At 38.6% G+C, this 17,849-nt stretch overlaps 1 protein-coding gene across 4 annotated transcripts in view; it reads left to right on the top strand.

The window, feature by feature from the left end:
• ADCYAP1R1 (ADCYAP receptor type I) overlaps positions 1–17,849 on the top strand; it is a 140,907-nt gene that overhangs the window by 64,251 nt on the left and 58,807 nt on the right. The gene's annotated exons all lie outside the window — the stretch shown is intronic.

The raw sequence follows: 17,849 nt of genomic DNA on the forward strand, positions 1-17,849 counted from the left end.
AATTGTGAGCATTACATGTAAACTACAAGCATGATATAACCAGGTCACTTTGGTTAAAAAATGAGCCATGAATAGCAGTAAAAGTTATGCAATGAAATGAGTGATGCTCTTTTTTGTGCTGCTGTGACCTGTTGGTATCTTCAGTCATGGACAGCTGGCAGTTGTGACAACCTACAAACATTTAACTTTTTAATGTCTACAGTACCATGGCAGAAAAAAATACCCAAAAGTCTATTAACATGTCACCTGAATTATAACTGAGTGACCGTCTATGATTTTAGTTTGATTTTCCTTGGATTTTTATAGCTCTTTTTAAATTATGTGCTTGTGCTATATCCTGTCAGGCAGCTGCTGCAGTCTTCTGCAGAACCAAATATGTTTCAGAGCTGAATTAGTTTCCTTGCATGCAAACTGTGTTTTCAGGAAGGTCCTAAAAACATGTTATATTTCTCTAAAAATGAGTGTCAAGTGTCAGACCACTGGATATTCTTTTAAAAGGTAATTCTGTGAAAATACTCTTTTGTTCCTATTCCCATGGCATATCCTGTGGCTGGCTGCTGTATTTTCTGACAAAAGTGAGTCTTTATTGCTTCAGTAGATTGTCAGTCTCATCGAAAAAAACACAGCAGCAAGAGTGAATTCGATTCTTGCTGGAATCAATGGCACAGTTGACTGGTTTCAAGGATCTTTATTTCTAGTGATGGAACATGGATTAAGACAGCACCGACTATCTTTGAATTTCTCTGCACTGGCAGTGACTACATTTCAGAGAACTCCTAAATGAACCCTAGGCTTTGCCTGTAAATTTTAGTGTCCAGAAAGTTCCTGAAGCAAAGGAATTAGGGAAATATGTTGGAGATTTTTAGGACCAGCTTCAGGTACACATAAACAGCAAGTGTCTCTACATTCCTCAGTGTATCAAGACATTGTGACACGGGGCCTACAGAAGATCTGTGTCTGTCGGGACTAGCAATTCAATCTCCTGAAGCATCTCAAATTGCAGTAAAGCCCTATCTTTGTGAAAATAAATCCTTTACAGTGGAAATGTTTGATGTAGCTACGTAAAAATTCCATGTTCAGTCTAAGTTTGTCACCCCGTCTTCATCAATAATCAGTGATGAAAAACAGAAGACTTCAAAGTGCAGATCATTACCCGCAGACACCTTCATTTTATCACTGGAATTACTTCAGGGCTTCAGTAAATACATCAGCTTGGTGGGCTATAGTGGAACCTGAGACACTGGGGAAAGTGTTTTAATATATAGAGTCAGATATTCAGTGTCGTCTGAGATACCCACACAGTGCTGGAGGAAGTGGCACAGGCATACTGGAGTAACAATATTGCAGTAGAAGCAGGAGGTCACCTCAGGTGGCACTGAGGCAGCTGAAGCCCACCTCAGCCTGCATACAGACATCTGTATTTAGGTTTCTTAGTCTGAACATAAAAAGCTATAGGATTCACTGAATCAGGGTGATGAAACATTGGAACTAGTTGCCCAGAGAGACTGTTGATACTCCATCCCTGGAAACACTCAAGGTCAGGCTGGATGGGGCTCTGAGCAACCTTATCTGGTTGAAGATGTCCCTGCTCGTTGCAGTGGGGTTGGACTAGATGACCTTTAAAGGTCCCTCCCAAATCAAACCATTCTAGGATTCTATGAACTTGATGGAAAGAAATAGGCATCTCCAGAGAACCAGTCATGCTTCCTAAGAGAGCCCTCTCAAAAAATGAAGGAAGGGTTGTTTGCTGAAGGATGTTAATCAACCTATGCAAAAATGCCTATCTTTTTGCATTGATTGCAGAGACAAAGAAATAATAAAAAATTACTGAAGTATTCTGAGCACTGACTAACAGAGGTATGTTTGGTTTTAAACAAAGAAACCACAGGATTAATGTGCATACAAACCCACAAAAGTTTGGTTGTATTAGTCTTACCTAAAGAAAGGAAAGGACAGTACAGCAATTATTCATGATCTCTGCTTGAGTTTCTAAAAGCCTAGAACGATGCGAAAGATACTGGTACATATGGTGATAGCTAATAAAGAGAAAATACAAATGTTGATGCTTTCTATAATTCCTTAGTTTTGGGCTTCTGTTGGTAACGATTTCATAAAGTATGGCCATGGAATATAATCGGATCTACACATACAGACTGAGAGTTGGATTCTTGGCTGTGCTAAGGGTATGATTTATCACCCTTGTATGATGAAGGATCTGTAATATACCTACTGATTCCCATTCTACCCGACAATAGCTCCTCAAGATAATGTTTCCTGTTGCTGGTAATGATAATCAGGATCCTTGTTCCTTCTTCTGGCTCTGTGATGGAAGAAGCACAAAAAGGGAATAAAGACACAGTGTATGACACTGGTTTTTCATCAGCTGACAGGGCTATGAACTTGTGGAATGCACAAAGCTTTTCCAAGGGAAGTGTGTGTGGGAAGCAGTGCTCCAGCCTGGGGTATGTTGCAGAGAAGCTTGACCAGAATCCCCCTTTTACTTATACATGGTGACTGTGGACATTTGCATAAGATGACAATGACGGTCGTCAAGCAGCATGTATTGTCCTCTTTCTGCCTTGTTTCTCACCAATCCTTCATTTAGTCTCTCAACAGAGGTAGATTTAATAGGCTTAGCAGTGGCACAGCCCAAGAAGCAAACTGGTTGGACCTGATTTTCTGGGATATAATGGGACTTTTGTGAGCTTGCTATGAAGGTGGTGTTGCTTGAAGGTCCTTTGTTATTCTTCTGTACTTTGATATGAAGATGAGAACAATATCAGCGTTTTCTTTCTACAGTGAGACAGCATGGAGGTTTTCTCATGGAACCTGAGATTTCTGTGCTATAGGTATTTTTATCTCAGCTGTTGCCCCAAAGCTGCCTTCACGGTCAGTGGACAAAAGTCGGCTTTTTGAGGGAATGACTCTTCAGACCTGTTTCAAATGTCTGCTTTCAGATGAGAGACATTGTTCTCTAGGATTGCCTGTTTCTATCTATTCCTACAAAAATACTGAGGGCTATTCAAATGTGGAATTGGCAACTGGTCATTTGTATCTCACTCTGGAAAGCACACTTGCCAATTACTGCTTGCTGTGTTAATGGGAGCGGTTGCCTGCACTTAGACCACTAGTGGGAGAACAGTAAATGTGATGGGAGCAAGAAGGGGTTAGAAAAAACTCCAATGGCTTTCTGTTAATAACTGTAAATGGAAGAACTTCTGTACACTCCTAAGAATCACTCCCTTTTCGCCAGTGTATGGGCTTCTGCAGGAACATTCTGATATACCATATTTTCTATATTTAAATTTCTATATTTAAAATCACTCTGTTTGGTATCTGTGTGGATTGCAGGATCACTTGGAAAGCTCTGGTCATGGATCAAGTGTTGTTAGACCAAAGACTCCAGAGAGTCATTTTAGCTGGTTCTTTACCGTGAAATGTATTTTTTCTTATAGGGCTTCAGCAAGTACTGATAGTCTCACATAGGTGGCCAATGACTAAAATTGCCCAACTGTACAATTTAATTTCTTTTTTCAGCTTATTCTGAGCTTCATCCACTACTTCTTAATATACCTTACAAACTTAAGCCAAGAACTTTATTACAGGAAACTACCTACTCAATAATACATGCAATTGAATAAATGTAATAATTTGGACTCCTGACAGGTTTTGCATATTGATTTTTCCTCAGCAAAACAAAACCAAAGAACAGTAAGTTAAATCATCTTCAGACAGATAAGCAAGTTACAGTACTATAACAAGTTATTAAATACTCCATCTGCTAAGTGGTAGAAAAATACTTGTACGTACTCCTCTCACCATGGCAAAAAGGACATAATTCAGATTTACTTACCCTCAAAAGCAGAAGTACGGAATAGCTCACATGAATAACAACACCTTAAATATCAACTCCTGAGCTGGCCCTTACTAAGCTCCATTTTTTCCACAAAGTTCTTCATATTTCTACTTCATTAGACACTTAAGCTATGCCATTTCTTTGGTTTGAAATTAGAGTGAATCAGATCTTGATCTCCTCTGCAGGATGCTGAAGAGATTTAGAAAGTGGAGACAGCCCTGCAGTATCTGCTGAACTTTATAGCCTCTTCCATCACTGGAAGAGTAAAGCAGCAGGAACTGCATGTCCAATATTAATTTTATTTATTTATTTATTTATGCATTCATTTATTTATCTATCTATCTATCTGTCTATCTATCTATCTATCTATTTATTTATTTATTTTAGTTTCTTTGGCAAGGGAGGGTGGGGGTGGGAAAGGGGGATCCTTGGCTTTGTCCATGAGCTGCTAGCCAGCACTGCTGACTCAGAATGTGCATGGTAATTTGCTCCTGGCAAAAGGGAGGAAAAGAAAATGTGCAATTCTTTCCCCAAATTCCTCTCATGAAATAGAAGGAGCAGGAAAGGAAAAAGAGAAATACCTCTCAATCTCATGCACTTTTCCAGCCTTTTGTAAAAGAAATTAATAAAGAAGAGCTCTTCTCACATGTTTTGTTTTGGGGGACATAAAGCTTAATATGCTGAAATATTTAATTCTAGGGAGAAGGATTTTGTGTGCTATACTAGAAAAAAATTAACTTGGCCTGTGCTGCTGTTATGCTTCCCAGCTTGAGATTTCATTTTCCACATATGTATTCCACCATAGAAATAAGTTATTCTGTGGTGCAGGAACACTTTAGCAGTACCACGCTGAAGTCTGAAGGTGAAATTAATCACACATTAGCTGGCTGAAAGCAGAATGTTTGCTTAAAGTGGACATGTAGGGTCCTCCATTGGGGGAAAAAAAAAAAAAGAAAAAAAAAAAAGGAGGGGGTTTGACCAGCTTGTCTTTGATATATATTTTAAGATAATTTGCTAATTTTAGATGCTTCAGAAGTAGGGTATTATACCTTCTCTTCTGTCAATACGTGATCTGTTTTTTCTTCATTTCATATCTAAGGGAACATTGAATGCTAGAGTCCAATCCTAAGTCAACTTTTGGTTTCGTTTATTTTTGCAAACATATGCATCATTCCAACAACATAGTTGGAAAGGAATAGAATTTAGAAAATTTGCCAAGCAGAATTCAGAATACTGTCAGTTAAAATAGATGTTCTTTCTTCCTAATGTTATTTCTGAATTTTGCTCCTGGATGCCGTGAAGACTCATGATTTTGACAGCTTGATGAATACATAGCATTTTATAAATTATTTACAGATGAATCAAAGTAATTACCTGCCTCTTTCACCATACTGTAAACATGTAGTTTAGAGGCACTTTTGCTTCTAACATGGGTAGGTTTGAGCCTCAAGCCATCAGGAAATCTCCAAACAGACTCGCCTCCCAGCTAATAATATATTTATGACTACAATCGGCTAATTTTCTGAAAAGATCACTAACAAACTACACTTTTAAGACTTTGATAATTCTTAAACTAAGCTCACTACCAAAATAAGAGCAGCAAATACCCAGCCAGTGTGGGAGGGTTCTGCTAACAGCTCTTACCCTTCTCCCGGTGTAATTCTGCTGCTGTCAGTCTGCAGCCTCAACCCCCACTGAATTCAACAGGCATTTTCAATACATGTTTCAGCAAAGAGAACTGTACCAAGCTCTGTATTTAGGGGAAAATGGCCTCCTTGGGGAACAATTGCATCACTGGATGTTAGACATCTAATTTATTGGCTAAATTAGCTGGCTAGTCTCCTAAGACTCCTTGTGGAGTTGATAGATACTGAGATTTACATTCAGTTTACATATTAAAATATCTAAATTAAGGTGTCTTAATATGCAAGCTGAGTCCCACTCAAAGTGTACCCATAATCTCAAAGAGTTTAGCTGCCTATTTCATTTCCACAAATCACTATTTTATTTTCTGTCGCTTTTTTTTTTTTTTTTAGTAGACTAAATGGGATCCCTACTCAACTAGTTTTGCCAGGTAAGGCAAGTTCCTGAAGCTAGATGATGCAGTGTTCACCCTTCAAAAGCAGATAGATGAGTCTTGTGGACAAGCACCTGGAGGTGCTCTTCTTATTGATCCTTTTCTTTGCCTTTCTGATTACGCTAAAAGCTGTTTCAAAGCTGTTTCAGGCTTCCTGAATGCCTGCCTTCCCAAATCGCTTGCACTTTTGATAATCAAGCCATAAATTTCATGCTTACACAGTTGCTAGAATTGATTGGTTTGCCTCCCTTTCAGAAAAACAAATCAAAGGAAGAACAATGAAACAAGGCTACCAGAAATCACAACCAAAAGACAAGGCAAGGTTAGAATAATCCATTATTGAGTGACTAACCAGGACCTGTGTGAAAAATAATACCAGACATAGAAGTCAACGCACAATTAAATGCTTTAGAAGAGAAAAACAATTATTAAAGTGTGCAAGAAGAGTATGCCCAAACCATGTGGCAAGAGCAAAGCCAAACTGAAATAATGACCACAAACAATTAATTAAAATGCACTGAAGGACAGTTGTATTTGAGAAATTGAGTTTGTATTTGAGAACATGCCTCACCTTTTTTCCCCAAGATGTGACAGTACTTGAATCTTCTCCAGGTTTTTGGTGATACAGCTAAATGACGAATATAATCCTACCCCTCCTCTGCTACCCTGCAAACTACTTAAAACAGGACCCATTGTTAGCATAATTGAATAAGCTAGAACAAAATTAAATACAGAACTACCAGTTAGTAGAACTATTTCAGAGTTGTCTTCATACAGGATATACCAAAATCACCAATTTGTTTCCATTATTCTTCTTGATTGAGAACTGATAAAGAAAAGTTCAAATGGTATGATAGCAGCAGCTGATCGTTCCTGTCCACATGAATAAGATTTCTCATTTGGGTTACAAAGGAGCGTTTTTTCCTGCACTTTCTAATTTTTCTTCTACATGTAACCTAAGCAGTATCTGAGGATATATGTAAATATATAACTCTATTCTATACCTGTATGAATACATACTTATACCTCTAAATAACTTCTACATCTAACTGAGTTTTACAGTAGGGGTAAATTTTATATCTGCTAAGTAATGTGACCTCTGTTCACTCTCAGTATATCATGAAGGAATTTGTTACCATGTTTATATATGACACTGATGCTATCAGAGTCCCTGCAAGTAAAAAATTATCAAATGATTCAAACATAAAGAAACTTCTGGACCTTTAGTCTGTAATTCAAGCATTCAGAATTGTGCCCTGTAATGTACTTTTCTCATCCTTTGTCCAGCTAATGAATGTCACAGACAGCGAGAACTCCCAGACTTCCTTTTAGATATTTTAGTTATGGTTTATTTTTCCTGGGTGCAAGGAATAATCTCTATGAACTCCACAGGTCCCTTTAGGCTTATTTTCTGTTTTTCTATAATTATTCTACATTACAATAAATACCACAGTGAAAGAATATTGATTATATGTATTCAAATTTTCATAGTTATTTATTACTTCAGAAGGGAGTGTAATTACCTGCTCACATGTATTTGTGAGTAATACCACAAAATAATTTCTCTTCCTAATAGGTCTTTAACTTTTTGTAGTAAGAAGAGAGGGATAAAGAATAATATAGTTAATGAATTTTTGTATTTCTTTTTTAACCCATCTCTAAATTCTCTACACCAATCAGTCTCTGACTTATAGCAGCTTACAGATGTTACATAGGTATGTCTCTGACTTACAAGCAGACTTATAGATGGTGTTGAAGAAAATCATTGACCATTGGAATTAACTCCTGTCCTCATTTCAGCTGGGATAGAGTTAACTTTGTTCCTAGTAGCTGGCACACAGCTGCGGTTGGGGTTTAGGATGAGAATAATGTTGATAACACGCTGATGGTTTAGTTGCTGCTGAGCTGTGCTTACTCTAAACCGAGGACTTTTCAGTGTCCCGTGCTCTGCCAGTGAGCAGGAGCACAAGGAGCCGGGAGGGAGCAGAGCCAGGACAGCTGAGCCCGGCTGGCTGGAGGGACATTCCATACCATAGAGTGTCATGCCCAGTATGTAAACTGGGGGGAGTTGTATTGGGGGGTCTGATTGCTGCCTGGGGACTGGCTGGGCATCGGTCAGTGGGTGGTGAGCAACTGTACTGTGCATCAGTTGGATTTCTTGGGGTTTACTCCTCTCTCTTGTTGTTTTTCCTTTTTCATTACTATTATTGTTGTTGTTATTATTACCATTTCTATTTTATGTCGATTATTAAACTGTTCTTGTCTCAACCCATAAGTTTTACCTTTTTCCGACTCTCCTCCCCATCCCACCCAGGGAGGGAGGAGTGAGCGAGCACTGCTGGTACTTCACTGCTAGCTGGGGTTAAACCACAACTCCTCATTTACAGGAGTAAGCACAAGGAAAATGAGGGTCTGCAGACACTTTTTCCCCAGATGTGGTTAAAATCCACATTATTCCCAAAATACCACTTCCTGCGATGACTACTGTAATGGCTTTTATGGAGGTGGTGACTAAACCAGCAGTGCTGGAGGTTTGAAGCATATCTCTATATGTTACTGATGTTACTGGTCATCTACCATAAATTGTTAAGTAGCGATGGCAGCCTCAGTACTCTCTGATGACTATCCCCTGTTTCTTCCTGTATCCTTCCAGCCTTTAGACAGAGAGACAGATCCACCACGCTTGTTCTGATCTAAGGGCAAGCAAAGGGAAATTATCTTGTCTGTAGTGATTCAGATTTTGCATTGCCACCACTGTAATTTTGGGCCTTTCCGTGTCCACTTTCTATGGCTTTCTGGGCATTTTCAGTTTCATCTAATGTTTCATGTGTCTAAACATCAGAAATGTTTCTGACCTCTTCCTGTGTCTCATAATATTTATGGGGTTTTGTTTTTCTTGTTCTTTACTACAAGCTCTTGGCAGATTTTGTATTTTGTACCCTACACAGTAGAATTGTGAGCAGTCTGTACACATTTACTTTTTCTGGATTAAATTTATATGGCCTCTGCTTGCTGGTGATAGTGCTGGTCTGGATGTGATGGCACCTCTCTTTTCATGTATTGATACTCCTCACATTGCCTTTCCACTGATTTAGGATTGTAACCTGTCCAGAACAAGGTGTATCTCTTTATATACATTTACTTTTGACAAGAAGGCATCTAGAAGTTGGGAATTTACTGAATATTAATATAATTTCCTTTAGTTTCTTTCATAGTGACCAAAATTTCCCAGACGTATGCAAATCCTTGCGAGGCTGGATTGCATTTAATTTTCAGTGTTAATTTTTTCTACTCTCTGAATACATTGTGGGCAGTCAGAGAAGTTTGATATGAAACAAAAGACGGGCTTTGTTAAATTCTGACATTGTTATTGAATCACACCTTCGCTTCAAGATTTCTTACTCAGTTACTCCAAATGCTTGAACAAAATACGGCTTCTGTCTTCCTGTGATGTGTTAACATGCCTCTTAACAGAGTATGAACTGGCTTTTTATAATGTATTTATTTCCTTTGTTTCCTCCACTACATCATAAGGTCCCATGGGCTCTAATAAGGAATTTTTTGACTCACCAGTAGAACAATTTCCAGGAGAGTTTATGGAATTTACACACTGGAAAAAATTAAGTTAATTCAGTCATTGCTCATTCTCAGAAGATTTGAAGGAGTAAACAAGGAATAAATGCCTCTCAGGAGTATCAATGTTGGCATCACCCTGGTTACATCAGGAACGAATTTGGCCCAAGATCAGTTATAAGTTATCTGCTACTACAGAAGTGCCTTTTCCATAGATATAATTTTATTTATAAACAATAGAAAAGCAAGAAAGTTGGGATGACAGGAATCTGACTGTGAAGGGGCAGCTTGCTTCTGAGCTCGGTTACAGCTCTTCTTCTAGAGATTGTTTAGCTTTCAGTGCACCATTTGTTTTGTTTTCCAGTTGTAAAAAGAGCAGAAAATCTTCTTACCTCCAGAGCTACCATGAAACCTTAATAATGATACTGTGTAAATTCCTTTGAGGTAACTTTGTATATGTATAACAGACTTTAATATAAGATTTTAAATTATCTGTGATACAGACTTAAGGTCAGTTGTTATTTTCAGTTCTTTCATGTCTGTCTACCTTCTTTGGTCTAATTAGCCTTTAAGAAACAAGTCATAAGTCCTGACAGATGTTATTGATTAGGCAACTGTTGATCTCAGCCTGTGCCTGAATAAGTCCTCTTGAAAATCCTGTTCTACTACATTGGGATTTTTCTAAGACTGAAGGGAAACCCCATGCCCAGAGACTGTTTCAAGATTTGTGTCCCATTTTAGTCCCACTTCAGTGCTGCTGTGAGATTAGTTGGAAACTAACGAATCAAAAAGCTGTGTTATAATTTTTTTTCATTTGTGACAGAACAGATTTGAATCCCTGAATTTGTTACTGGGAAACCTCAATGCTCAGCAGACCTGCTAGTAAATCGTCCCATCTTCTCCCATGCAACCAAATGGTCTCTCCATTTTCAAAGGCAGGCATACTCCAAAACACCAAAAAGATGCTGCAAAAAAGCTCTGCTTCCTCTATATCCATAGAAACTAGTTATCCTAGTGATCTTTACAGATGTTTTCTTCACAGGTCCATAAATCTCATAATGGGCCAAGTATCACGACTCAATGGGTGGTGCAAGTGGCAATGAACTGTTCAGCTGTACAGCTTGGAAAGATTCCTTACCTACAGCCCGAGTTGAAAGCCAGGGTTCACTGTGAGGTATTTCAATACTTGTGGGGAAATAGATAAAAAAAAAAAAAAGTTTTAAAATATATATTATATATAAAAATTATATATAATATAAATATAATATATACATATATTTATATATATTAAATTCTATCCAGCTGCTCCATCACCACAACCAATTCTAGGCTTAGTTAATATTGTTAATTGAAACTATTCAAAAAGGTAAGATGCAGCTGATGGCACTACAACCTGTTGTCCTTAGTTAATCGCTTTTTATGGGGCAGGTTGTGCCTGTGAAGGGGAGGATCTATTCGGGTAGGAACTGACAGAGGAAGATAAGGCTTTGTGGAAGAGGAATACATCTTTCTAGTTCTTACTCCATTGCTTTCTTCTAAACTGTGTCTTAAATTTGCAGACTTCAGCCAGTATTTTTACTGTGCTCTTCCCAGAAATTACTGTGAGCCCAGTCACTCCAGGACTAAAATTTGTAGCATTGTGGTGTCTTGCGAGGCACTGGTGGAATCACCTCCTCTTGTCTCAGCTTGGAGAATTAATGAAAGACAGATTTGATAAAGAAAATTCTTTGATCTCCTCTTCTTCTAGGAAGGGAAGGAAGTGAGTCAGAATGGCGTGGTGCTGGGGTAGAATGACAGTGGTTCCAGCTGCCACCAGCAATTAAAGAAGTGAGGGGTACCAGCTGCTGCCAGGCAAGGCTGCCTCCAGCAGTACCCCATGATCTCACATAACCCGTGGCCTGAGTGATGCCAGATCACCTGCAGCTGGTGAGCTTGGCACCAGCTCAGGTTCTGGCAGCTTGTAAGTGTCATTCTGTCCTCCAGCAGTGTTGGAATAAAATCTCCCAGGTTTTTGGAGTAATTTCACGGTCTCTCTACCTCCAGAGCAGCAAAGTGGTAACATTCTTGTAAGTGAATAACCAGTCTTTTTTATTGTATTTAAAGAAGGTTTGTTTTGTTGGTGGTGGGATTTTGTGTGTGTGTGTGTGTGTGTGTGTGTGTGTGTGTTTTGTGTGGGTTTTTTTGTTTTGTTTTGGGGGGGGGTTTGTTTGTTTGTTTGTTTTAAATACCTCTCCATTTCCCAGATTATTGGCTTTTCAATCTTCTGTATAATTAGACAAATAAATGTTCCAAGGATTTTGCCCAACTGAAGTTTCCCTTTAAAACTCTCCAAAGCTCACCTAAGGCCAATTGGTTGGCAGCACTTAAAGCATTCTGGAGATTTTCTTGGCAAGTAACAATGCAAGAACAGCAATAAGCATGAGCTTAGAATAAATATCCTGTGATTGTAAAGAATTAAACAGCTTTAGAAGAAGGTTTATACCTCTCTAATTACAGATAACAGCTCCTGTCATTTAAAGGCTGATCTTTTTCATGTATAAAATGTTCAAGGGGAAAAAAACCCCACCACCTTGGTGTTAACATTTCCTTTTGAGGTGTGAATGTTTCATGTGGGACATAGACAAAATGTTTCATCCTTTCGAGGGCGGTAGTTCTAATGGTTCAATTTTTATACGAATGAGGTCTTCATTCTCTTTTTGCCTCTGTAGATCATGGTCAAACGGTGACTTGTGTGTGTATTTGTAACTACTTTTCCCCCCACAAAAATAGTAGGAATAAAGATAGAGTTCTAATTTATAACGTGGTGTGTGGCTCAGTCCCAAGGTGGTCAGAAGGTGAACCAAGGTCCCCGAGTGATGCAAAATATCCAAACCAGGTGACATTATCTCTCAAACTCTGGTAAAAATTACTAGATTTCAGTTCTAAAATACGCAATTTATGCTTGGCAAATGCAAAGCACTGTTTGGGAGCTGAAGCCTGCTATCTTCAGCTCATCTTTTTTAACTGTTATACTATGAAACCCACCATTCCAATCAAAGAAAAGCCATGTTTCTATTTCTTTCACTTTTAGTTTTTATATAATCTAGGATTAACTTGGTACATAAGAAGAGAAATATGTCAAATAATTTTGTCCAATGTTCTCCTTCATAAATTAAGCTGATATTTTAAATAGTTCTTTGAAAACAGTGCTGCATTTGATGTCTTAGATCTCTGAAAATGTCATCCCATAAAACAACTCACTTTACTGATAATGATGTACCAGTACAAAATGCTATCATAGTTTATATAATTATCATTATGTACGCAGTTGCTTCTAAATAGATATCATATATATGGTTGCATAACTTTATACCAGTGGCAGCAGCTGTCTAAAGAAAGGTAATGGAAAATATTAAGGTGAGCCGACTGCTGGTAAGCTTTACCACAGTTTATTTTTTTTTCATGTATGGCCCTAGCTGAGTCGCACTATATATGTTGAATTCCACAGATCTAATTACAGCTGTTTTAAGCCTAAGATTAAGCTTTCTCTTTATGCCTCTTCTAATCAATGGAAGAAAATATGTATTGCCATAAGATAATTTATCTTAGAAACCCTCTAGCAGTGCCCTCCAGAGATGTCTGTTTTTCTTCATGCGCTGTAAAAGCAATGTAGAAGAACTCGGCTCAGGCTTACATATGTATTTTTTTATATCATTAAGGTGAATGAGTACAACTAGACCAAGTAACAGTACAACAGTAACAAAATTTGGACAGATGACATATATGCTGAGAGAATCAATAGGCTTTGTTCAAATAATTCCAAAATCTCCAATCGGGAGCAGAACTGGGAAGGAAAAAACCTGTCCTTTTTCGCTGCTCAGCTTCCCCTTGTACTCAGTTTTTCATGCCAGCTTTTTATATAAGACATTTTAAGGAAGGAATAACTTTTCTTTTTCCCTGTACATGATCAAGTATTCTCTTTTCCAACGTGAAATGTCTTCCTTTAGTGTTTTTTCCCACTTTGTGTGGGGCATTTTTTTTTCCCCTCCCCTTTTATAACTTGGTCTAGAACTTCAGTTGATGTTTCTTTTCTACTCTCTTATGGCCTGGACTTTCAAAAGAGATTATTGAATCTGAAAGTGTTATAAACTTGCTGCCTGACTCAAAACACTTATAGAACCACCACCTCTGTAATAGAGGCTCCTATAAGATACCTTTACTTTGAAATGTCAATTACTTTTGAAAATCTAGGCCCCATATCCAGGCCACACTTAAACCTTTATTTATTTTGGTATTTACCTAGATTTATGAAAGAACAGAGAACATCTAACCCATATTCCCCCTCTCTGAAAGGCCTGATATGTAGTATGCCCTTTAAAAGTTATTGTGCATCGCATAATTCAGTTTAATATGCTGGCTTGTAACATTACGTTTCCTTTGATATGACTCTCCTGAAGGCAATATGACCTTGAACGTAATATTTTAAACTAATAAATGAGAAGAGGAACTGAAAATCAAACCAAATGCTGTAAGCCAAAGGGATGGATTTTCATCTCTAGGCTTTTTTTCCATACACGAAAAATACAGACGTCTAACATTTATGTGTTTAATTTTTTTCTTGATTTTCCAAGGAGAGATGTTTTATGCAAATTCTTGTCTATTCCCTTTTGTCTGTGTATGAATCTAGAAAACCCTTTGGCCATTGTCCTGCCATCCCTTTTTTCATTTCCCCCTTCCACCCAATAATTTTGAGTCCACTGAATAAAGCCAGCAACATCTGACAGAGGTGAACTACTCTCAAAGCTACAAATTCCTATATAATTTGTGAAAATGGTGTACTGAGTGCAAGAAAGATGTCAAAATAATTATTTTCATGGAGAGGGAGACAGGCAGGACTTTTACCTGCTTTATTAAGAGGAGTGAATGGGTGAATAGTGAATTACTACCCAGGGTCTTGCCATCCAAAAAAATACATCACTCTTTTTGCACGTTCTCTTGCCAAAAAGCAGAGGCGAGAAGGAGGCGTTTTGCACTAGGGCAGGATAAAGACCTGGGAGGATGTCATGGATACTGTAAAGAGGGTGGAGTGTAAATGATGGTATTGTGGTAGAGGCACCATGAGAAAACATGACACAAATCTATAGAAAAATAAAGGTTTGTACATAGTCCTGGTGGTGTAATGACTCTATGCTGGGGGAAGAAAACAGGCTTTATTATCAGGGGCTTTAAAGTGAGGTCTATTCCTTGAACTCTGTGAACTTCAGCTATGTGGCTGCCTAAAACCTGGTTTTAAAGCTAGCCACTCTCAAGGCAGCCCTAGACAGAGGAAAAAAAGAAGGTAAGGGACCATAAGCAATTTCAGAAGAGCTCTTTATTACTGCTATTCTGCCAGCATGGCTTGTTTTGCGTTTTAATTTTTTTTTCCTCTTGGTGCTTGTCCAGATCTTTCAGGTAAGAAGGGAGCATTTCAGCTACTAGAAATAGCACGTTCAAGAGAAAGTGTTTTGCTCAGAGGTGCCTAATTTGAAGCACAGGATGGGATCAAGGTTTGTGTAAACCTTCATGGAGAGGAGATGACTAGAATGGTTTTAGTGCTAGGTGTAACTTTAAAAATGCATAAGAAGATCCTGAAAACAATAAATAACATAGTTTCCTCGTTATGAAATTTGGCCTTTCTGTGAAAGTGTTGTTCTATTTCAGTGGCTGCCAAGTCAGGTCCATCCTTAGGTATATAAGGCAACGCCTCAGCTTCAACAGTATTGAATTTAAACTTAGGTGTCATGGGCTTCATGTGAAATCTATATTAAATCCATGTTGTGCTTCAGCTGAAATCAGGACTCTGTTTTTTGCAGTACATTTCTCAAGAACAGTAAAAAGTGCATCCAGCCACAGGGGCTGTGCAGTCTAAACGCAAGTTTTATCTTGCGTTTACAAGAAGAAGCTTGAGACAGAGATGTAGGGTTTATCATGTGGCTTTTTGTAAGCAGACACTGTGGTTTGCCTGTGGTTCCGATAATAGCTCAGGAGCTGTATAGCTATGCTGGCACCATTTACAGCCTGCAGCAACGTGTCTCAGCCCTCACCTGGACTCCTTCGCTCAGAATCAGAAGGTGGCTAAGGGAGGCTGCACAGCCACTGGCCAGCCCTCTGCCCAGAGGGCACAGCTGGTTCCTGTCTCCTCCAAAAAAACGCATAGACCCTATAGGGAATACAAACTATATATAGGGAATACACACTCCAGCCATTTAATAGGCAGCTGTCTAGACTGCGCTATTCCCTAACCTTATTCTACCAAGTGTAGTCAGTGGAGAGATGGAATTAGACTTTACAGGGTGGTTCACCACCAATGCCACCTTGAAAATGGGGTTATATCTATCTGGAGTTTCTCTCTCCATGAACAACAGAGGAAACCTTGTTTAGCTGAATAGGGTAAAAGGGTAAGTCTTAGCCATCCAAAGTTAAACCAATCCTGTGTAAACCTATAGTAGAATCATCATTTTGTGTTTTCTCAAAAGTCGGTGACAAGGAATACGGACTCACAAAGAATAATCCAGCCCATGGAAGAAGAGGTAACTAGCTAAATAAGATGAAGCATTCTTCTGTCCATGCTACAAAGAGGGCATAAGTACTTACTCAAGACCAGATGCCAAGCTTTACACCACCTATGTTAGCTGAGATGAATCACACAGCGTTTACCAAACGAGAATTTCAGTCTGCAGGTTGCAGTGCAGACATGGGAAAGGAAGCACAAATTCTGCCTTCCTGCACAGTAACTTGTTTTCAAGACCATCCTATAGTAAGGTCACTGCTTTTAATTTCTTTTTTTCACGCTGGTCCACATGAAATCTTAATCTTTAGAACTATTTCTTGTTACTGATTTCTAACATGCTAAGAACAAGGAAAATTTGCCCACTTGAGCCAGCACCTTGCTGCTTGCAGTATCTGAGCTACCTCTTTCGAAGCTAGCTTGGGCATCACTCCGTCACACGGCAATGGAGACATTCTGTCAGTGCCAGAGGAGAGCCCCGCTGTGCAGTTTCACACTCAAGTCACATTGATTTCCGTGGGCAGATTTCACCCAGCAGGAGTTGCTGGCTATATCATGGTTTACAAATGTAAGGGGATTGTGCATGCTGACCTTTATTCCATGTAAATTTTTTGTCATCTTTTTGCTCTTCAGAATTGTTTGTTTCAAATATACTTTTCCAGCCAGGATCAGGCAACATTCTCACTGACAGTGAATTCTTTCTGATCTCCATCACTCACGTATTTTAGTAACAAAGACAAATTACTTGACTCTCTGCTTCTCTCTCTCTTCCAGTGTCAGCACATCAGTGCTTTCTAGCACAATGAACTTATAATGTCTTTTTAAATGGGGTTATTTCTTAGCTCTGCATGATATTACCACAAAAGCAGCCACCTGGCATAGCTGAATTTGATACACAGTGCTATAAAATATGTATTCCATGTCTACGCTATCCTTTTTACAGTATGAGGATTTCTTTGCGTTTCTCTAGGAAGATTTGCAATATCTATTAGTATCACAGTGTTTGGAAGACAACCGATGTCAAAGTAATAATAAGGAAGCTTTCCCTATTCCTATCAAGCCCATTTAATTTGAGCAAGCAAGGCTAGCAGGTGTTTCTCAGAAGATCTCATTAGCCACGTTGATTGTCTCTAACACCTCTTGTAAGCAAATGTCTCATTACCATGGATATTTACATATCCTCTACTTTTGTACAGATTGCCATACATCAGTAAACTATAAACCTATTACTGCATGTCTTCAGATTTACATGGTAAATACAGTTCCTACTGTGTGGACAGACACTAGCTATCAAAACCAATAAAATCTAACAGCACTCAATGTGATCTTGATTTCCATCTTTAGTATATTAGCTGTATCATGAAACTTTTCAAACGCCAGTGTCTGAGCCTTTTGGAGATATTCTAGTGAATCACAACACTTACACAATGAGATCCTCAACTGGCAAAGGAAACAACCTGGGGTAGGAGTAGAAAAAAGGGAGGAGGAGGAGAGGGAAATGTAAAGGATTCCTTTTTGCCAGCTCCTGCGAGGATTTAATGAATATTTTTTAGTAATATTTTATTTTGGTGGGTCTGGCAAGGCTGAGGGATTTTTATCGAATAGGGCCAGGATTTTATGTGGTTATTAATTTATACTATGTAATCTGACGCTGCATCCTTTACTTGGAAAGCGTGATTATCAGCTGCTTAGCATATGCCATCATTGTGACATCCTAACAGTGTTGTTTGACCCTGACATAATTCTTAAACACTGTAACTGCCCTATCTACCACACATGGTAGTATCTGGCTTATGTTTTTGTGAGAAAACACAGGG

Source organism: Falco peregrinus, chromosome 5 (assembly GCF_023634155.1).
Source record: "Falco peregrinus isolate bFalPer1 chromosome 5, bFalPer1.pri, whole genome shotgun sequence".
NCBI lineage: Eukaryota > Metazoa > Chordata > Aves > Falconiformes > Falconidae > Falco > Falco peregrinus.